This window comes from Triturus cristatus, chromosome 4_2 (genome assembly GCF_964204655.1).
Source record: "Triturus cristatus chromosome 4_2, aTriCri1.1, whole genome shotgun sequence".
Taxonomy (NCBI): Eukaryota; Metazoa; Chordata; class Amphibia; order Caudata; family Salamandridae; genus Triturus; species Triturus cristatus.
The window spans coordinates 445828583-445851132 of record NC_140586.1 but is presented as its reverse complement, the minus strand read 5'-3'; positions in this window follow the sequence as shown (position 1 = coordinate 445851132).

Here is a 22550-nt window from a genome sequence, read left to right as displayed (position 1 = left end):
GGGAGCAGTAATTTAGGCAGCTAAGGAAGAGGTAGTGAGGGGTCTGGTTACAGGGTTAATGGGGGTTGGGAGGGGGCAAGGCCGTCCAAATGAAGGAATTTAGTTTTGGGAGTGTGCAGTTCATCATTGAACAGTGGGTGCTTTTAACAGAAGTGTTTAGCCTCCGCCTTAGTGAAAGATTGCTGGGGTAACGGGGATTTGGTGGTACCTTGTCTCTGGTGAAGTTGCAGCATGACGGAAGTAAGGTTGGAGGGAGAAAAAATAAGCGCCATGGGGATCAGCAATGGTGGGGGTTATGGGGCACTAACTTAGGCAGCTAGGGAAGAGGCAGCGTTGGGTTCAGTCACAGGGTGAAAGGAGGGAAGGGGCCGTCCGAGGAGAGGAATTTCTCAGATAAGGAGAACAGGGAGGGCCGGCTATGGCCTATGGGGAGGTCCGGCAAATTTAGTCAGAGCGGGGTGGGTGGGGGCTGCTCCACCAGGCACGGCAGGGAGCACCAAATACATGTGTTTTGGTGGTGTGGGATGCGGGGGGCACCGGGAAGAGTTGGGACAGTTGGGCAGGTGTGGCATGCAGCTCCGCGGTGGGGTTTGGCTGGGACAGAGTGCCGCCTTTCGGACCATGCACCGGAGCGCATGGAGTATTGCGAGCATGGAGAATTGCGCATCCCCCCCTGTGTTTGCTGAGGTTAAATAATGTGACAACTATCAATAAAAACAAAGGGACATGTAAAGGGACGTGTAAAAAATAACAGCCCCTGAACTTACATGGCGCATGCGCATTTACGAGAACAGATTTTCATTGCTATTTCGCCTATTGGTACTGCTTGTACTGTGCTGGGAGAATGAAAGGCGCGGTATCATGGATTCAAGCACAGATCTGTGTAGGGTTCTGCCTCTTTAGTCCACAGGGCCCCCTTCCTAACCTATTATAGGAGTAACTGTGGAGTCCGTCCTTTAAAACTATAATTTGCTGAGTGGGGGCATTTCGGTAGCGAGACAATGTGCTTACTTCCTGCCCCTCCATCCTGTGCCTGGGGATCAGTAAGAGCGCCGGCTCAGTGCAGGAGATGAATCACGCACTATAAAGGGAAGGAGAGGGCGACATCACTCCTGCGAGGAGGAAGTGGTGCGGGTCGCGGGGGTGTACCTCCGTGAGTGTGAACGCTGAAATGAGTGCGAAGCCCGGGAGTGGGAGCGCGAGAAGGAGCGAGCGTGTTTTATGTCTCACCGCTAAAAAATGGCGGATGGAAGCTTCGAAACTTTTTCAGATTCGGGGGCGTGTTCCTGCTGTTCGAAAAAGGGCATGGCTAAAAAGTGGAAAGAACAGCACGGAACACGCCCCTGAATCTGAAAAAGACGGAGCCTATTTGGAGGGACGGCTCTCTCCTCCAATGGCTGGCCTCCGTTTAGGAAGCCAGCCAATGGAGGAGAGCCAAAAAGAGAGGCGGGCTAAAGAGCCACTCTCAGAAACATAAGATCTCCGGACTTCCGGTTCTGCCTTCGGCAGACCGGATGGTCCCTCGACCTAAAAATGGACTAGACTCACAAACAATGGTCACCTTTATTCCGAACTGTGAGTCTGTACCATGTTAAAAACACAGCATGTTGTAGACCACCTTAGTGACGGCCAACATGTTTCATTGCCATATCATTTGTGGCAAATTCGTCAGGGCAACCGAGGTCAGCGATCACCTACCTGGACAAATAACATCAAAAAAGAGTGACTGACAGTCACACAAAGAAAAAGATGTGTTTAGAAGGAATATATCTCACCTACAGGCTCTCTTCAGTACAGGTTAAAATTATAAACCACAAAAAAAATAAAAAATTATAAACCACGGACGAGTAGCTCAAAGTTAGCCACTAGTCCTGTATTCCGTTTCATAATATTTACCAAGCAGGAGCTATGGGCCCACATTCCAGCTCCCACCACGTCGTAGGGATGAATATCATATACACTTTTTGTCCCTTCAAATAGCACTTTTGTTGCTTAGTATTTTGTCTGTGGAAAGAAATCATACATCAACTACTGCATCTATAGTGTACCACGATCAACAGCACACTCTGACTCATGCCACCTAACCAACTTATTAGAGTATCCAACCTGTCACATAATTCAGGTCCCACGCAATGTAACACCAAATCATTAGAATTATGAAACATCACGAGGAACTGACAATCTCGGCGCTATAAACAAGTGTGCAGATATCCTAGAGTTTCAATCAGCTCCGTACCACTTCATTCATTAAACCAAAATTGAGACGGACGATGAAGATTAGTCGAGAAAAGGGGAGATCTTGTTCCTTATTAGCAAAAAATGTTTTTATCTTAATTTTTCTCATTACTTCTTGGACCTCCATCCTACATTTAAATGGATCATGACTTGGGGTGGGGACATACCCTAAACTTCTATTAAGGACTCTCAACTCACTTGCTGTTAACGGATGATCAGAAAGATTTACCACAATGTTGTTTATGTCGGCATAAACAACATTGTGGTAAACCTTTCTGATATAGGATGGAGGTCCAAGAAGTAATGAGAAAAATTAAGATCAAAAATATTTTTGCTAATAAGGAACAAGATCTCCCCTCTGTTTTCTCGACTAATCTTCATCGTCCATCTCAATTTTGTCCACCATATTCTTCACTGGGCCCAGAAGTCTTAGTTTTTAAGCAGAAGGTATTGGATGAGATCAAATTGTTGGAAGAATCACATCAGCAAAATGCCTTTAAGAACATGAGTAAGATCGATTGGCAGGCAGGGTGTGGGATCCCCTGATGTTTTATTCCTCATGGAGACATGGCTCTCCGAGGATCCTGGGGCCATATCAGCCCTGACCAACCCCATCGGGTATGTAATGTGCAACCTGAACAGAGCTGTGGAGAGAGGAGGAGGTATTGCAATTATACACAAAGCGGTCTTTAACTGTAGCCTAATCCCCAAAGATATTCCTGACTGTGAAAGCGCACTCTTTAAAATCGCACTGAGAGCTAATTTTATTTTTTCAGGGCTACTCATTTACTGCCCACCTGGTTCATCAAAAATTTTGCCTGACATTCTTTTTTAATTATTTTTTATTTGAAATTTTTATTTGCATTTCAAAGACATGACCTGCTGGCACATGCATCAACAAAGACTTTTGCGATTCCTTAATTGCTATTTTTAAGGAATCGCAATTAAGGAATTGCAGAAGCCTATGCATGTAGGAATCGCTATAAAAATAGCGATTCCTACACATTCCTTAATTTCGACTCGCAAATTGCGAGTGGCAATTGAGGAATGCCGTCTCAATCATTCCTATGGGCCTCCAGGCCCATAGGAATGAATTGGAGATTGCATGAGCAAATTGCGAGTACCAGTAGGTACTCGCAAATTGCTCATGCAATTTCAAGGGTGCAAGGGTGTCAAAATGACACCCTGTTGCACCCCTGAAATTGATCTGTGCACATATGTTGCACACACACATGCTCTAAGGGCATGTGTGTGCGCAACATGAAACTTTGAAAAATGCACAAAAGTGCATTTTTCAAAGTTTTTGCAAAGTACCATGAAGTTCAACTTCATGGTAATTTGCACCCCCTATTAGCGAAATCGCTAATTTTTTAACTTTAATGCATTGCATTGAAGGAATCTCAATTTGGGATTCCTTAAATGCAATAGCAATTTAAGGAATCGCTATTTAGAGATTCCTTAAATCGCGATTTTTGCATTTGGGATGATGCATCCCAAATGCAAAAATACCGGTCGCAAAGGGGCAGATTCTGCTAATCTGCCCGTTTGCGACCAGGTTTCTCGTTGATGCATGTGGCCCATAGTGCAGAATATACATTGTAGGACACCAATTTAGCAGTGCATCAGCACAGTTAGATTCATGTTTCGTAAGTTGACATTACGAAGCAAAAATTATATAATAAACGGGCAGTATCATATCGTGTTTAGGCAGCCCGCCAATCCCTCTCACTGCACAGGTTAAGGGAATACAGTGCACATTCTATCCCAGAATTTCCCAGAGATTGTCTGTATACCTCAACCGGAATTTATTCAAGTTGAGCATTATGTCATTCCACAGCTCCCCAGTACCAGCCCCAGGTTCACAATCAGATAGGATTATCAAAATGCACAATACGGCTCTCCATAGTAATAGACCCCTCCCCCCTTCCTCCTGTGTTTCTATAAGCACTGTACAGGACAAAGAAGTTCTTAGGGCAGTATGGGGTGGAGGAGTTCGCTGTAGTGCTTTGTTTGAGTGCAGCAATATAACATATCCCTCACCCCTTGTGCGGACGTGGGGAGTGGTCCTCTCATCCAGGAGATCTCAACTCTGCGTTTGGCCAGTAGCAAGCCCATGTCAACCAATCTACGGAGCCCCTTTGGTAATCATTTTGAATAGACTAGAAGAGCCAGGGCCGGTTCTGGCTCTAGTTTCTGCCCAGTTATCATTGACATTTCCGAGAAGACATTTTCCCAGAACCTTGCGATGCCAGGGCAATGCCACGCCAAGTGCATAAAGTCTGCTATGCTTTCAGTGCAGCGTTCGCCCTTGGGGTCGTCTCTAAGGCCATAGCGAGGGAGTCTTTCCGGGGCATAATAAACTCTATTTAGGTATTTAAAGTGAGTCAACCGGTGTTGCCCATTAAGGGAGACATGCTTTGTGCTAGAGCAGCAGTACGTCCACGTCTCGTCATCAATGTCTCTGTTTAGGTCTCTCTGCCATGCCAGGCGGGCTTTAGTAAAAATGTTCTCTCTATAGGACAGCGTCAGGTTGTAAATTCTAGATACCAGTCTCCTTGGTTCTTTAGCTTTTATGATTAGCGTAAGGGCATCTAGCTCCGGCGGCTCCGCCAGATCACTACCAAGAAGCTGACCCAGCGCATGTCTGGTCCTGTGGAACTGGAATCTGGTGAGGAGAGTGGGCCTGGTTTCCTCTACATCTAGACTGTCCCAACTCCTCGCCTTGCCGTCAACAAAGAGGTCACCTATAGTTCTAACCCCCATGGAGCGGAGCACTTGCACCACTCCTATTTCTCTGCATGGAGATAGCCATTGGCACCACTCTAGTGGAGCTAGGGGAGAATACATAAGTGCTCCAGGCTGAAGCTTAAGGAGGTGTTGCCATGCATGGGTTGTCCATTGACTGAGTCCGATATACAGGTCCGTCAGTCCGGTGGAGAGAAAAGCATCATGGGCAGAGGGCGGGGGGAGGTCACCGCTCTCTCGATGAGCAAATGGGGAGTGTCAGGTGGACCATGTATCCAATGATAGCACGGGCTAACATCTGGTTCAAAAAGTCCCTGACTCTAGCCAGGAAGCAGTGAAAGGTTCTAGAATGAGAATGGAGACTGTACTATGATGCTCTGGCCAAAATACAGTACAAAATGGTGATCAAAGCATAAACTGGTCCGCAAGACTTGGGCTGCACACTATGCCAACTTGATCTCTACGAGTAGTAACCCAAATAAAACCATATTTTCACTGCTGAAGGACCTGGTAAAGTCTCCCTCCGCTCCCGAGAGCATCATATCCTCTAGTATGCAATGCAAAGTACTGGCTAAATTCTTTATTGACAAGGTAGAGTGTATCTACAGCAGTTTCTGCCTGGGAGATACCTTTTGTGGCATGGGAAAGAAGGTGCCTTTGGGTTCTGTGACCCATTCTCTCTCCTCGTTCCCTCCTATCCCCATTAAAGTTATGGAAGCTCTGTTTGCTAAGGTAAGGTCAGGGTCTCCAGATGACCCTATGAAACATGATTCATTCAGAAAATTCCAACAGTGTCTCTTGCACGAGTTCTTGGAGCTGATTAATCTGTCTTTATCCTCGGCCTTGATTCCTAAGTCCTGGAAACATGCCAAAGTGGTCCCTCTGTTGAAAAAGCCAACATTAGACCAATGTCCAAGCCTACACATATCCGACCAATTTTGTTACTCCCGTTCCTATGTAAAACCATGGAATCATATGTTAACACGATTCTAGCTCAATACCTGGAAGTGAACTCATTACTGGACACATCTCAAAACAGTTTCCGGCCACAGCACAGTACCGAGTCCGCTCTGCTGGCAGTTATAGAACAGCTACAGACCCCCTTAGATAGGGCAGAACTACGGCATTAATTCTGCTCGATCTGAGAGTGGCCTTCAACGTGGTTTCCCAAGAGATATTGCTTCATTGCCTGGTGGAGAATGATGTTGATGACAAGGCCCTCTGCTGGTTCTCGTCCTCTTTGGCCAATTGGACCTTAAAAAGTTATTTCCCCTCCTTTTTCTTCCCGCACAAACCCATTACGCTGCGGTGTCCACCAAGGGTCAGCTTTGAGCCCTACGTTATTTAACATCTACATCAGATGATTGGCTCTGATGGCAAAAGCTTGGGGCATCTCTCTGGTGTCATACGCAGATGACACCCAGCTGGTGATCACCTTCTCTAATCACCCCAGCCAGGATTCTGCAAAATTTAAAGATGTCTAACTGCCATCTCTGAGTGGATGGCTGCCAACTGTTTGCAGTGGATCTTGGCGAAATCCACCTGGTAGGCAGGGACTCTCATCTTTGGGGCAACCAGTGGTGGCCCCCTGATCTTGGAGTAACCCCATGCCCAAACCTATGGATAAGTACTTGGGAATTCTGGTGGACAAAGATCTCACCTTTGAGGCTCATGCCAAATCAGTGGCAGGGAAATGTTTTGGATTGCTATGTTGCCTAAAGACAGTACTCGGTCTTTTCAATTCTCAAACCCAGCAGCTGATCATCCAGTTTCGATTATGGCAAGATTGGATTATTGTAATGTGTTACTTCTGGGATCAAACACATCTGTGATCAAAAGGCTTCAACGAATCCAAAACACTGCTGCCTGCACTCTGTTCACTCTTCGTAAACACTGCCATGTTTCTAATCTCCTAAGCCGGCTACATTGGTTACCCATGGAACAGAGAATACACTTCAAAGCCTTGTTTATTATTCACAAGATCCTCACAGGCATCGGCCTGGGAATCCTGACCGATATGTACCCACACGCACGTTGCACTCTGTAGATCTGCACTTGGCCGGAGTCCCTCAGATACAGATGGCCAGAGCGGGTGGCCACTCGATCAAAGCACTGGCACCCGCTCTGTGGAATTCCTTACCCCTTCCTATCTGCAGAACCCCTGATCATTTGACCTTTAGAAGGATGAAGAAGACCTAGCTTTTCTCCAACAACTAATTTCTCTGACTCTTCACTCTATTTTGACAGTCAGTGCAGGGACGCCCTGTTGTTGGCGCAGCCATGTGCTCTATGAATACTATAACATTGCATAATTGGTTTTCCGTGTGTGTGCAGCCCATGGTAGCCACACTGCTAGGAGTGGGCTACTAAAGTCCTTACACTCAAGGAAGATTTCAGCCATGTTGTTTGTGGCATGCAAGATGCACTCTGTGATAGCCAGATGCCACCTATCACTGGAACTGTGTCACCAGATAGTAGGGGACCTATGAGCCCATAGGCTAGTGAATGCGTTGTCCCCTCAGAGCACTTGATAGGGATATGGTGGCCACCCCTGGCACCCGAGAAGTTAGTACTAGCTAGACTTGGAATAAGGCTGAGAAAAAGACCACTTTGCACCCATTGAAAGTGCATAAAGAGATTCTTTTACGCTGGAGGGACTGTGCTTGCTGCACTTTGGGCAAGTGAAGTTTGGACCCTGTTCTGCATGTCTGCCTTGGAGAAAAGTTGACTCCCAGCTGTAGTCCAAAGCAGTTACTCAAAGGGTCAGTTGGCTGAACTCCCAGAGCAGCATTGTGGACATTAAAGCTGAAAGAGCCCAAGTAACATCTGTGGTAGCAACCCCAGATATTTTGCCACAACCGGATGCTGGGCACCCCAAAGAACAATTCTAAATAGCTATGTATGCTGGACCCATGAGTGTTGGTATATATATATTCGATGAAAACGGTCTAACCTTTGTCTTTTTTCCGTGAATTTGTAAGTTTTTTTTTCATTTTGTTTCCTAGCTATAATGTATTTGTGGCCTTTGGTTTTTTAGGGAATTTCCAGTTTTTTTAATGGAAAGTAATATTTAAATACCATGTGTTCTACCAACCACCATCAAGTATGTACAGGGCCTGAAGCCAATCTACCAGTTGCAGCATAAGTGACTGTGTGAGTGCTTGTTTGGGTCTGTGAGAGGGTGTGTAAATGGTTCTCTGGGTCCCCGAGTAGATGCATCAGTGAATGCATGGTTGTGTGAAAGGGTGTGCAAGTGATTGTTTGGGTGTGTGAGTGGGTGTGTGAGACGGTGCACAGATGTGTGAGTGGGTGTGTGAGTGGTTGTGTGAGGGTGTGAACATGTGTGAGTGTGTGATGGGTGGGTGTATGAGTAGGTGTGTACGTAGCTGTGTGGGTCTGTGGGTGGTATGTGAGTGGCTGTATGGGTGTGTGAGTGGGTGTGCCATTGATTCTGCTGTATAGGTGTGTGTGTGGGTGTGTAAGTGGCTGTGTTGGTCTGTGAGTGGGTGTGTAGGTGGCTGTATGGATGTGTATACAGCTGTATGATAGGAGTGTGAGTGCATGTGAGGGTCTCTGAGTGGGTGTGTCAGTGGTTCTCTGGGTCTCTGAGTGAATGTATCAGTGATGGTATGGGTGTATGAGAAGGTGTGTGAGTGACTGCATGCATGTATGAGGGTGTGTGTGAGTAGTTCAGTGGAGATGTGAGAGAGTGGGTCTATTTTTTTATTGGCATCTAGATCTGCATATCCCTTGATATTTTGGATCCATGGAATCTTCACAGATTAACATGGGTGGCTGCACTGAACACTGCAGTGGATCCACAGATCCTTGTGCGCACCAATAATAATGTTTCTGTAATTGCTTCCCCATGAGGTGTCCTTGACATGACCCTTTCTTCCTTCACATCTGTCTTGATCAGTTATATTCTATTTCTACTTTACTTCCCACCTAGGAACTGTGTCCAGATTGACAAAATGACAGTCACATCTTTTCTTTCAGGTTGCAGACAGTCAGTCATACCATTGCTGGTGGGGCATGGCTCCACGGATCCATCACTGGTGGATTCACCGTGGACCCATATCTATAGATATACATAATGTTTTTTTTATGAACCCAAATACTACTGAATAGATTTACACTGAATTATGTAAAACACTATTTCTGGACCAAGATCTAGCTTTTCGGCAAATTTGGTGTAATTCCGTTCAACTGTTCAGGCTGTAGTTCTGGCTAAACTCCCTATATGAAATGCATTTTGGCACCCCTTCCTTTTCCGTTCGCCCAGGATCTTTTCGACCAGCAGCTTAAGTGAGCGTCAAACTAGTTTTGAAAATGTTGTGAAGATTCATTAAATGGTGCCAAAGATATAAGCAGAACAAAAAACTCTGTTTCTATGGAAACCAGATACTCACTATAACTACCTATTGCCACGGCCTGTACACAAAGTGACATTATAATGAGGCGAAAATGCTAGTTACAGCATTACATTTTACACTCTAAAAACCACTGAAATTCACCAGTCATATTTAACTTGAGGAACTATAACTCCCACACCCACCATTGGGAGTGTTGTCATTAATGATGACATTTCAGATGTCATTTCAGATGTAATTAGTGATGTTATCAATGATGCATGAGAACATGTCATGAGTAATGTAATATGTGAGATCATTAGCAGTGCATGGCAAGTCCGCAAGTTATAGGCCCTTGAGTTAACTGGTGAATCTCAGTGGTTTTAGAGCTTAAAATGTAATATGTAATATGCTAAAAGACATTTTCACCTAACGTTAATGTCACTTTAACCTTTGTTTTCTGTAAATTTCTATGTTTAGAGTAATAGTTTGTTACCAAACTGAACTAGGTCTACCTCAATGTGTAGCCTGTGGCCTGGCCATACCAGTCTGCAGAGTTGCAAAATGTTTTTTTCACTTTCACCCAAAGGCGGGAAAGCCTACAGGGACCCTGCCACACAAGGGCCTGGGGGTCAGAGTACCCCTACTCTTCTCCCTTATATGTTTTTTTGTTTATATTTACACGGTCTGAGCCCCAAAGGTACTACCTTTCTCTTCATGTTTCGGTCAGCCAATCACAACCCTCGGTTCCGCATGACCAGTCTCAGTCCTGCAGGTCCAGTCAATCAATATGCTTCATTTGTCATTTTGCATCTCAGTACCCCCTCATTATTCCCTCTGTAGTACTGCGTCAATATGTATCTATAACATCTGAAACTTAATTTCAAACTGCTGAATAGATTTACACCAAATCACAAAAAAGAGGGAATTCTGTATAAAGATCTAGTTTTCTGCCATATTTGATGTAATGCCATTCAGCAGTTTCATCTGTAGCATTGTCTATGGGAAACTGCATGGGGAAAATGCATTTTTGGACTCCCTTTTTTCTTGGCCCCCTCTTGACAGATCACCCTAAAACTTTGCAGATAGGAGCTGAAGTGGATAAATGTGTTGGTGGAAAAGTTTTTGAAGATTCGTCAAACAATACCAGTTATTTGCAAACGAAAAAAATCCATTTCCTATGTAAGCATGGTTCTACCTATAACTATAACTGCACAGTGTCACTGTGTAATATATATATATTTCTACACACACAGCTATATTCATTTAAAAAATGTTGTGTTCTTGTAATTAACCATGTCCATTCATTCAGCTCCTTATTGCTTGCCGATTTGCTTTCCGATGCAGAAAATCTACTTTCCTTTATTTGCTGATTGCAGCTACACTGAATCCTTATTGGCTGGTTACATGTAGAACAAATGCAATTAAGAAAACCTGACTCCAAAAGCCCAAATGGCTTCTGTTGTTATTCTCCAGCAGTGATGTACATTTAGAAAAGAAAAAAAATCATAAACATTAAGGGAAGCACTTTCATCTCCCAGGCTCTCTGTCTTGCATATTTCTCAAATGAGGACATCATTCTGTTACTTGATAGCTAAATAACAGCTTATTTGATCGATAAAGAACATTAACCTAAATCATAGCGAGAATTCCCAATATCATACATAAAATCAATAAAACACACAAAGAACACGGCTGACGTTGTACATTAAAGCGGGGCCTGCTGCTTTGGAAAATAATATTTAGTAGGTTGGGTTTTTTGTTTTACTAATTATGAGCTCAGTGGCAGTTTATTCTGCCGTAAATCTGCTGGTGTGAGATTAAACCTGTTATTGAGCAGAGTTTTGAATCTACTGCAAGCACTCATCACTGCTGGAGAGTGAACATTGCTGTTATCTCATTTAAAAGTTGGCCAGCAATGCAGCCCATTTGTTTAAAATGCAATTAAGCTTGTGTCTTGAAGAGAAATTAGCAAGGAGTACTTCATTGTGGATGTGTGAGAGGTCTCTTCCCAGGCACATCAATCCTGCCATTGGGAAAATCAGCGCGTGGTGGGACCGTGCACGCAAGGATGAAGTACTGTACAGGCAAGAAGATGGATGCGAGGGGAAGTCAAAGCTCTGTGCATGAATAGAACTATTCCAACAGATCAAATATATTTGAAAGAATAATGTTCAGCGTCACATTTTGGAGTTTACGCGAAAATGCAATGACATTTTAATCTCAATAAATGTTCTTTATGTCAAAAATCGTAATTAGGGGTTATGTTCACTATATATCCACTTGATGAAAGCTAAAATTGAGTCACATGATAAAATAAAGCACAGTGTCTGCAGTAGGATAGAAAAATATTTTACCGATCTAAGCATAGCAGCGCTACTCAAATATTTGTATAACGCACAACACAATTAAGTTCGACTTCTTTTTCTGAAAGCGTAGTATAAAAATATCAACGAAGCAGGTTTTACCAAGATTCAAATTTGTTGCAGATTTTTTACTTTGAAAATCCCTCTAAATTCAGTATAAAGTTTCCTCTGAAAACAGACACATTGGCGTACTGACCCTAAAAAGCCAAAACATTTATCAGTATCAGAGAGCCAGTGGCACTCACATCCAGACTGCAGCCACTCTTGACTCCTACAGAGGGGTCTATTTTCAAATGTAAATATATATATCTTTATATTTACATGTTTACATGTATATCTGCACCTAGGTGTAACATTACGCTTTTTTCCTATTCACCATTTCAGAGTAGAGATTTATGTAGGTGTGCATGTCTCCTGCCCCTCAAATTAGGGAGTGGTGCCTCCTTTATCAGGATTTGCAAGTGTAGTAATTTTGCATGTGTAGATTGAGATCACAGACACTGTGATTGAGGTCGCCCTATGGGAAAGAATAGGAAACATTATTTAATTTTATTATTTTGTAAATAACAATAAACAATTTAATGTGTATCATAAATGTAAAATAAATTCAAATATATTTTTAACCTCAAACTAATAAAACAAAAAATTACAGCACATTAACTCGTCAAATTAAATGCGCATTAAATAGTTAATTTAAACAATTTAAACATGTCCATTTAATCTAGAATTTTTTGTTTTCGTTGATCAGTAACAAAAAAGAATTACCATCCACACTATTTTTGAAATGTAATATGTAGTAATTGTTGGTAAACTTTAGGTTTTAGTTTGATTTAGTAATTTATTATTCATTTTTAAAACGTTTAAAAGCTCAATGTAATTGTTTATTGAAGTTTGCATTTTAAATATATGAAATAATGAATAATTATATATTTGTTTAACACCACATATGTGTGTGTGTGTGTGTGTGTACATGGATGTGTGTGCTTGTATGCAAATAAACTAATCATGTATTTGGCTGCCTCCATTGTTTTGTATAGCTGTGTGTTGCAGTACCTGTAAATGAACACACATGGTGCTGGACGTATTCGAGGGCTGGAGGACATTTCTGGTCTTTAGGAGTGTAGAAATTTTAAAAGTGTAGTTTCTGCACAGCACTTCGTTATTTTGTATTACCCTGTCCCTCTCTAAACCCCTCCTTAGATTTTTCCTACACCCCTCCCATTTAGCACCATCAACCATTTTCCAACCACTTACTTTGTCCTTCTCACGTTTACTACAAACAACCGTATACCCATGTGTGTGGAGATCTCCACCCCCTTGGTGAATATCACTCCTTGAGAACGGTAGAAGTGGAGATTTAAGTTAATGGTTGTAGTTCCTGTTAATCACATTGTGTTGTGCATGAGTAGTACTACTGTGGTAATTCTTTACACACCACAAAATGCAGTTTGTAACTAAGGGGCATATTATCAAGCCAGGCGATAAAATTATCGCCGCTTTAGCGGCAGAAAACTGCCGCTAAAACGGCGATAATGGGCTTGATAATATGCTCTATGGAATTCCAATTGAAGCCCATGTTAAATGTGAAGGACTTCTAACATGGGCTTCCATTGGAATTCCATAGAGCATATTATCAAGCCCATTATCGCCGTTTTAGCGGCAGTTATCTGCCGTTAAAGCGGCGATAATTTTATCGCCTGGCTTGTTAATATGCCCCCTAAGCCCCTTGAGTTCACAGCAACCTCATTCTTTCTTAGACAATACAAAATGCACTCACAAAGGGCACAGAGAAGGGTTCACGATAACTTTACAGACAATTGTTTCAATTAAAAGAAGGGCATTATGAAACCCAAATGATTGTGGTTATGTCTGGTAGTCTGATTTATTTGAGTAACAGGGACTGTGTCATCAATGTGTGCCCTAGTCCAGTGCATAAAAACGCCTATTTTTATGAGGTCGCATGTTCTGAAAAGCATACTTTTGTTTGGGAATTCCTTTCAGTTAGTGCATGGATTTCAGGCAGCACCGTTCAGAAACAGGAAAAAGCAAACCGCGCCAACTGTGCAAACACATAAACACAGGAGCTCATCTCTGCACTGAGCCTGCACAGATGTTCATGGTGCAGCCTCGTGCTATGATCTGAATGCGGCGTTATGTCTCCTTATTTGGAACTGAGCTCTGTGCACTGCAGTCGGGATCCATTCCAAGGTTGACCAAAGAGCATGCCCTCGAGAGACTTATGCATTTTGAATTATGAATATCTGGTTTTGCTACAACGTTCTGGCTGCACTTGCAAGACATTTCCAGACCCCCTGTTTTACTCTCTAACTGTTCTACTGAACTTCTTTAAGTATTAGCATTTGCACATTTTTAACACCATACGGTTTTATCACTTGTGAGACAGGAAAGCTGTTTCCCTTAGTCCAGGGTTATGCCTGTCATTTGCCTCGCTTGTGCACTGTGCAATTAATAAATACAAAAACGGAGGTTTCTCTAGGAGACAGTGTTATGTTATGTTACGACTATTTATTGTGCGCACAGATACTCCAGCCAAGGAGCGTCCTGGCGCAGAGACAAGGTAGCACGTAACACAACCACAGGCTAAAAACAGAAACTAAGAAACAGCTAAAACAAGAAGGTTTTTATAGCCCTCCGAAAGGTCAGAAGGTCCTCCAGCAAGCGGATTTCAACAGGCAAGGAGTTCCATGCTGACGCAGCCATTACCCTAAACGAGCGGCCTCCCATGCGGCTAAGCCTGAATCTGGGAACCACCGCAAGGGCCAGACCCTGAGAGCGAAGGCTACGGGCAGGGACATACAAAGACAGACAACTCGACAGGATTTCCGGGCCTGTACCTCTCAAGATTTTAAAAGCAAGGCACAAAACCTTGAAGAGGATGCGCTTCCTGACCGGAAGCTAGTGTAGGGAGCGAAGGACACCTATCACTGAGCAGAATCTGGGCAAGCCAACAATCGCCCTCGCCGCATCATTCTGAACCCGTTGCAAGCGGGTTAGTTCAGCCTGGTTAGCCCCAGCCAGGAGAGAGCTGGCGTAATCCAGGCGGGAGATGATAGTAGCCTGGATCACCAGCTGCCTGGTCGGGGCGTCAAAGAACTTGAGAACAGGTCTCAAGCCCCTCAGGAGACCGAAACAACAGGCCGCGGTTCTTTTAGTATGGCCTACAAAGGAGAGGCCCCCATCCAGCCATACCCCCAGATTTTTCACTTCCGATACCGGGATCGGAGTAGGTCCCAACTCTGAGGGCCACCAGTGGTCACCCCACAGCTCCACTCCCTTCCCGACGACCATCATCTCTGTTTTAGTGGCGTTTAGCTGAAGGCAATTGCCTGTCAGCCAGCTAGCCACCGCCTTCAGTCCGGACTGAAACCTGGGGGCCTCAATCTCCGCATCCCCACTGAGAGTAACCGCCAGCTGAGTGTCGTCAGCATATGAGACCAAAGTAAGGCCCCACTGCCTAGCGACATCAGCCAGCGGTCTCACGTAAAGATTGAACAACGTGGGACTCAGCGAGGACCCTTGCGGAACCCCCATGGCCAGTGGTTGGTAGTTGGACTTGAAGGGAGGGATGGCAACACAGAAGGAGCGGTCATCTAAAAAGGAGCGGAACCATTGCAACACCTGACCGCCAATGCCAGTCTCCTCGAGCCGACGCAGGAGGATGCTGTGGTCTACCGTATCAAAGGCGGCGCTAAGATCTAACAAAATAAGCGCCGCCGTTTGACCAGCATCCAACCTTGCCCGGAGATGTTCCACCATCACAAGTAGCGCAGTTTCCGTACTGTGCCCAGCACGGAAACCGTTTTGTGTGGGGTCGAGGGCATTGGTCCGAGTCAGATGTTCAGACAGGGCCAGGTTGACGTAGGCCTCCGTGATCTTGGCTGGCCAGGGTAACAACGAGATGGGGCGATAGCTTTCAGGCTTGGAAGGGTCCAGGGTGGGCTTTTTAATGATCGGGGACACCACAGCTTGTTTCCACTTAGATGGAACAGTTCCCGTTTCCAAGGAGAGGTTGACAAGGGAGCATACAGCTGTACGCCCCATAAAAGCTTGGTCTCGGAAGAGAGCAGGCCTTACTGGATCGGATGGGGACCCAGATTTGACTTGCAGCGCAAGATTGTCAAAACCATCCAAGGTGAGGGGGGGGAAAACAAGCAGTGTAGTCTGATGGTGGACCCCATTTATACTTTCCTCAGTGAACCCTATGCTAGGGAATGTCCTATATATAGCTTGGACCTTCCCCAAGAAGTAAGATGCAAGGGATTCACAATGGGAAAGGGAGCTCACGATCGTAGAGGTAGTCCGCTTCGCTGTGAGATCTTTTACGGCCTTAAAGATAGCTTTTGACGGATTCGGACTGTTCCGGAATTCGGTGGCATAAAAAGCCGCACGGGCTCGGCAGATAGCTCGATGGTAGAGCTTAACGGACTTGGCGTATGCAGCTTTTAGATCAGCCCCATAGGTTTTCCTCCAAGCCCTCTCTGCTCGTCTACAGGCACCCTTTAGGGCCCGGAGAGTGCCATCGTACCAGGGACTCGACTCTCTGGGATTGATTTTAGTTGAAACGATGGGTATCAGAGAGTCCAAGGCCCTAGTTATCCATGAACAGAAGAGGTCATACCCCCTTTCCACATCCGTCAAAGGGCCCAGCGGCTCCTCTAATAGAAGACGATGAAAGTCCTCTAGCCGAAGCTTTTTCCAAGCCCTCTTCTGAACCCGTCTAGCCGTAGAGATAGAAGGAGTGGCCGAGACCGGGCAGAGGATGGACACCAAGAAGTGGTCTGTCCATTCCACCGGAGAGACAGAGGTAATTTGAATCCCCAACAGATTGGTAAACAGGGGATCCAAAATATGCCCCCCCAGATGGGTAGGCTGGGAAACCATCTTGGGAAGTTGAAAGGCCTCCAGGTCAGAAGAGATGGAACGCACTGTCAGGCCAGAGAGGGTGTCGAAATGTAGGTTTAGGTCACCCATGATAGAAAAGTTGGCACATTCGGCGACCAAAGGGCCAACAGTATCAGGGAAAGCATTTCTAAACGCCACATCACTGCCGGGTGGGCGATAGACGACCATCCCGGACAGGGTAAACTCAGGGCTGACAGAGACCTTGAACATGGCACTTTCACACCCGGAGATGTTTAGGGCACCCCAGACGCAAGGGTAGATAGATTTTACCACTAACGCGATACCTCCACCCCTGGACAGCCTATTCAGGGTATACATAGAATAGCCGGGTGGGCAGGCTAGATTGGTAATAGCGGTATCAGCGTCCTGTAGCCATGTTTCCGTCATGGCAAATACGTCTGGAGCTTCCTCCTCAATGAGGTCATAGATATGCTGATAGTGTTTCAGCGCAGACCTGACGTTTAAATTCAGGATCTTCAGAGTAGTAGGAGTGTCTGTAGTACGGCGGGTCTCCGAGGGAATAAACCTTGGGAGAGGATGCGGAGAGTCGAGAGCCCACCCATTACAAGGGCAATGATATGGGCCACGCAATGGGTGTACCGGTGGAAGGGTGCAACAGCGGCTTACCTGACCGATGGCAAACAGGCAATCCCGCGAGTACGTCAGCATGGTGGACCCAGGATGGTATGATAGTCCTTACACAGAGTACCGCGACGTCCAGCGCGTCCTTAACGCGGACGGGCGCAGACGGGCAGGACTCTGGCACGACTCCGGCCACGCGAGGACACGCCCGCTGCGCGATCCCGCTGCGCTAGGGGAGGAGCTTTAAGTAGGTGTTCCCAGGCTGCTCCTGCGCACTGAAGCGCTGGAGGGTAGAGACACCTCTATCCACACACCCCACTCCAAAATGGCGGCCAAAACGGACAGGTCACCCACCCCAGAGCCAAATCCGCCAAAATGGCAGTGCGGGGGCCAATTATGGTGCAAGTGAAGGGCGCTGTCTAAAAGCAGATATACAAACAAATTAAACACAAAAGTTGTTAAAAATCACGAAGGTGAGAGCAAATGCGCGCAGAGCGCTCACGCAGCTACCTTGTCAGGGGCGGTTTCAGGAGGGACTCGCCTTAAGTAGGTGTTCCCAGGCTGCTCCTGCGCACTGAAGCGCTGGAGGGTAGAGACACCTCTATCCACACACCCCACTCCAAAATGGCGGCCAAAACGGACAGGTCACCCACCCCAGAGCCAAATCCGCCAAAACGGCAGTGCGGGGGCCAATTATGGTGCAAGTGAAGGGCGCTGTCTAAAAGCAGGTATACAAACAAATTAAGCACAAAAGTTGTTAAAAATCACGAAGGTGAGAGCAAATGCGCGCAGAGCGCTCACGCAGCTACCTTGTCAGTGTCATCCGGTCTTCTCATAATCACAACCATAATTCCGAGCAGCTTGAAATATTACATGTGAAAATGAGTAACAGTCTACTTCTATCTTATTTCAGAAATGTCTTTGAGCCTCCTGTTTTATCACGCGACTGTGCTCTTAAGGCTTCGACTGGGCAGTTTGCAGTTATTTGGTCATGGTCTTGCACTGCCTAATACTCTGTGTTTCCCTGCTATTGGCCTAGGGTTCAGAACAGACTTGGCACAGTATCTTCCTAATACTGTGCTGATGTCTTAGTCCACCTCTTTTTGTAGAGATATTGCATAAGTGTTTGCTATTGTGCTGAGCTCTCAGATAAGGGCTCTTGGGCCCCATGCACTAGACACGTTTTGGTCTCAACCCCTGCAATTCAAAAAATGACCTAGCTTGTGAAAGCAAAAGAGCTTTTTAAAATGTGCAAATCACTTTAATGACTTAGAAAAGTCTCTGTGAGTCTTAATGAAGGTTCTGTAACACATTACGAATAACAAATAGAAGAAGCAAGGAAGGAGTCCCCCGCGCTCCAGATCTGGGAGTTGTGGTGGTGGGAGCAATGCTTTTGAACCATAATAATAGCCTCAGACCATAGATCTGATTCCAACAGCTCAAGAGGGCTCTGTTCCCTATTAAGTGCTTCTCTCGAAGAGGAGGACGAGCTGTGGGGTATCCCTAATGTGGTAGCTGGTAAACATGGTCAACGCTACTCAAATGTCTCGCTACAGATCGCCTCCCTAACTGCTGGTAAGAATTTGAGGGCATGTAACGGAAGAACTCAATCAGACATAGGACGGAAGGCTACTTTTAAGAGAGGTGCCTATACAAGCATAATAGATTATATTTTTGTGGATGTTAGAATTTGGCTACTAATAGAGGATATGATTATTGAACCAAGGTCAGACAGTGACAATAACTCTTTGCTTTTAAAATTAAAGGGTAAGGTTTTGGATAGGGATGTTCATCGCCAAATTTCTAAATTAATAGAGCCAAGCCTAACAAATAATTGTAGAAGAGTCACATGGCCGAATATTCAAGCCAACCAGGACCTCCATACTAGAATATACGAGTTCCTAGTGGCCTCTTTAGTTATCTTGTGTGGCCACACGGATAGATTTGATTCAATCGACACCCTGTATGTTATTTCAGTACACAAAGAACTTTTTAAGGTCCTTGAATCAGTTTTCTTAAAACAGTCTCATATTGGTAGACCTGCCAGGGTAAGGGAGTGTAATTGGTTCAATAATGACTGAAAGGAAGCCAAAAAGGCACTACAAAAAGCAGTTAGAGAGCGTTCTAGATTGGGTATAACCTCAGCTCGCAACATTTATTGAGTAGCACTTAGCAAAGCAAAGCGCGAATACGCTGATACAAACTGGAACGATCTGGTTTTAGGAGCCCAAGCCAGAGACAGCTGTACCTTTTGGCTTATTGTATCTAAAGGCAATGAGGAAGATCCTATTACCAATAACTATCATATCCAACAGGAAGTTTGAGTGGAAAACTTTTCGCGTTTATACTCCGATGACGTGGCCACTATGGGATTACAGACAGACCAGGCTGCCCCAATCGTAGCTAACACTGTCCTTGATAAGACCGCAAATAACCCTCCGCTAGTTTTCAGCCTGGAGGATACTATGTCTGCAATTAGTAAACTAAAAGCAGGCAAAGCGCCGGGACCCGATTTGATACCGGGGGATTTATATAAATCGGAACCAATGATATGGGGACCATACATAAATCTTCTGTCTAATTGTATACTGGCTGGTGGGGATATTCCTGAATCTTGGAGGGGAGCAGAGGTAATAACTATCTTCAAGAAGGGTGATCCTGCTATCCTCCAATTACAGACCTATTAGTCTAATTGACAATCTTAAGAAGATCTTTGCCAGGCAGGTTTTAGATAAACTTCAAGAATGGATGGATGCTAATATGTTATTGTCCCCTGCTCAAGCGGGTTTCCGTGCCAAAATTAGCACGTGCGACCAAGCCTTCAGGTTTTCCCTGCTGGCATGGAAGTACGTGCTACTTAGGAAACAGCAGCTATATATAGCATTTCTGGACCTGCGAGCCGCATTTGACTTGGTTCCGCACAACTTGCTGTGGAAGACCATGCTTGATCAAGGGGCCCCGGAAAACCTGGTGTCTAACATTGCCAGATTGCACAAGGATAACTATGCCCAGGTCAGGTGGGGAAACAACGGGGAATTGACAGAGAGGATTTCGATTAAACGGGGGGTGCGTCAAGGGTGTGTTCTCGCCCCCAAACTGTTTTCCCTGTTTATCAATGACGTGGTTAGTTGTTTAATGGGTTGTAAGAACAATGCCCCTACGATGAATGATGCAAAAGTCCCCATCCTGCTCTTTGCAGATGACTCTTTACTAATATCTACATCCCCTATGGGTCTACAGGCACTATTGGATACATGCCTGAGCTTCTGCAAAGAAAGAAAACTAGAACTGAACACCGCTAAAACTAAAGTTATGGACTTCGGAAAAGTACGGGGTGGCATACGAGAGGTTAAGATCTTACATGAACCACTGGAGGGGTAAAAAGTTTTGATTATTTAGGCATAGGTTTAAATGAGATGCTCAGTTGGGAATACCAGCTGAGGAAGAGTTCTCTAATACGATGCCAAAGATCTAAACCAATACTAAGATTTTTAAAACAATCTTACACCCAACCCCTCTCACCGGCCCTTGAAATCTATTGTGCAAAAGCCCAAAGTGGTGCCCTCTACGGAGGAGGGATATGGGGATTTATCTATGCAAATAAACTACCGATTTGCGAGAACATTTTTGCAAGGGCTCTCATCTCGCTACCTGTTACAACGCCACTCACCAAACTTTTTTGTGATCTTGGGATAAAAAGAATAGGTGACTTAGCTGCCCTGAGACCTTTAACTTATTGGCTACGTCTATGGACCACCCCACAATTAATTGATTACCGTAATTCTTTGCGCGAGGTCCTAGCACTTAATGGGGCAAAACAACTACCCAGGTTCAGACATATTGCTAAATGGTGTAAAATATTGAACTTGTTGGGCTTGTGTGAGCACCCAGAAAGGGCCACTAAACGTGATATCCTGACCCTCAAAGCTACATACTGGAGTGCAGTAGGGGAACATTACACCAGCAATCAAAAAAGTGGACAGCTAACATCTAACTTTTTAAATGTTAAATTTAGCTTTTTGTTTGAACCTTTTCTTGACCTGATTTCACCCCCTCTTGCTAAGAGCTTGTATACCAGGTTTAGATATGGCAACCTGTTACTGAAATTTTCAGGGAAAGAGGCAACAGGCCTGGTCTTAGAGCTATGCCCTGCTTGCCATGAAGTTCACGAAACTGAAGACCACATCTTGTTTTTTTGCACAAAGTATCGGCAATTGAGCAGGAAATGGATTTGACCATTATGCCTTAATCTGGGCGCCAGGCAGCATCAGATCGCATTTAGGATTTTAAAATCTGATACCTCAGGGCCAATAGTTTTTGCCCTAAGTCGTTTTCTATTTTCATTCTGGTTGATCCGCAAAAATCTTTTATTGTAGTAATGAAGTCAATTTTTAATTTTTTTCCTTCTCATGTTGTATATGTATTCTAAATATCAAGTTGGTATACTTTGTTGGTGTTTTGTACAAACGACCGAATAAAGTTATATGATGATGATGATGATGATGATGATTTGCAAAGGGAAAGCTGTTCCCTTTGGGAATTTTGTCGAGCAGGCTTAGGGGAAGAAATTTAGTGTTCCTCTGATGTAATCCCAAAAATGTTTTTTTTAATAAACAGGACCTATTGTTTTTATTTGACACATTTGTTATAAGAAATTCAGATGCAAAGATGATGGACTGCTGTCACTTGCTGGCCACGATCTCTTCATTCCAGTTATTCACCGTGGGTTTCAAATTGGGGCCTACCCAATTATTATACATGAGGCAGGTCATGTTATGATTCCTTCCAATGTATAATTTGCAATGCTACGTATTAGTGCCTAGGCTACATCAGAAATTGAATACCCATTTGCCAACCGGTTGAAGTGAAGATTGCACGGCTTGGTGTGCAAATGGGTCTTTGTATCTCAAGCCCTTGCTCCGAATAAGTTCCAAGAAATTGTGTCGTTTATGTCAATAAGATCTTAGAAATACTTTGATGCATTAGAGGATCAGATAGAATCAGTGAAATAAATGTTTGGGAGATAACCTTATAATACAGCTGTACTTCTGCATAGGAAGCTTCTTTCTTCTGGGACAGTATTTTGGGAACTGTTATAAAAGATTATAGCTCTAATGCTGGATTTACGATTGTTGTACGTTTGCTAAACATCGGAATGTTAGCTATTATATACCCATGACACAAAAATGAATCTAGTGTTTTAGAATTCTTCTTTGTTATCTACCACATACTCTCTCATGCTGATCATATACTCTCTGTATGATCATGCTTTATTGAAGAAACAGGAACATGTGTGATATTGAGGATATTGAGGACAGAATTTAACTCATACATGAAGACCACACCA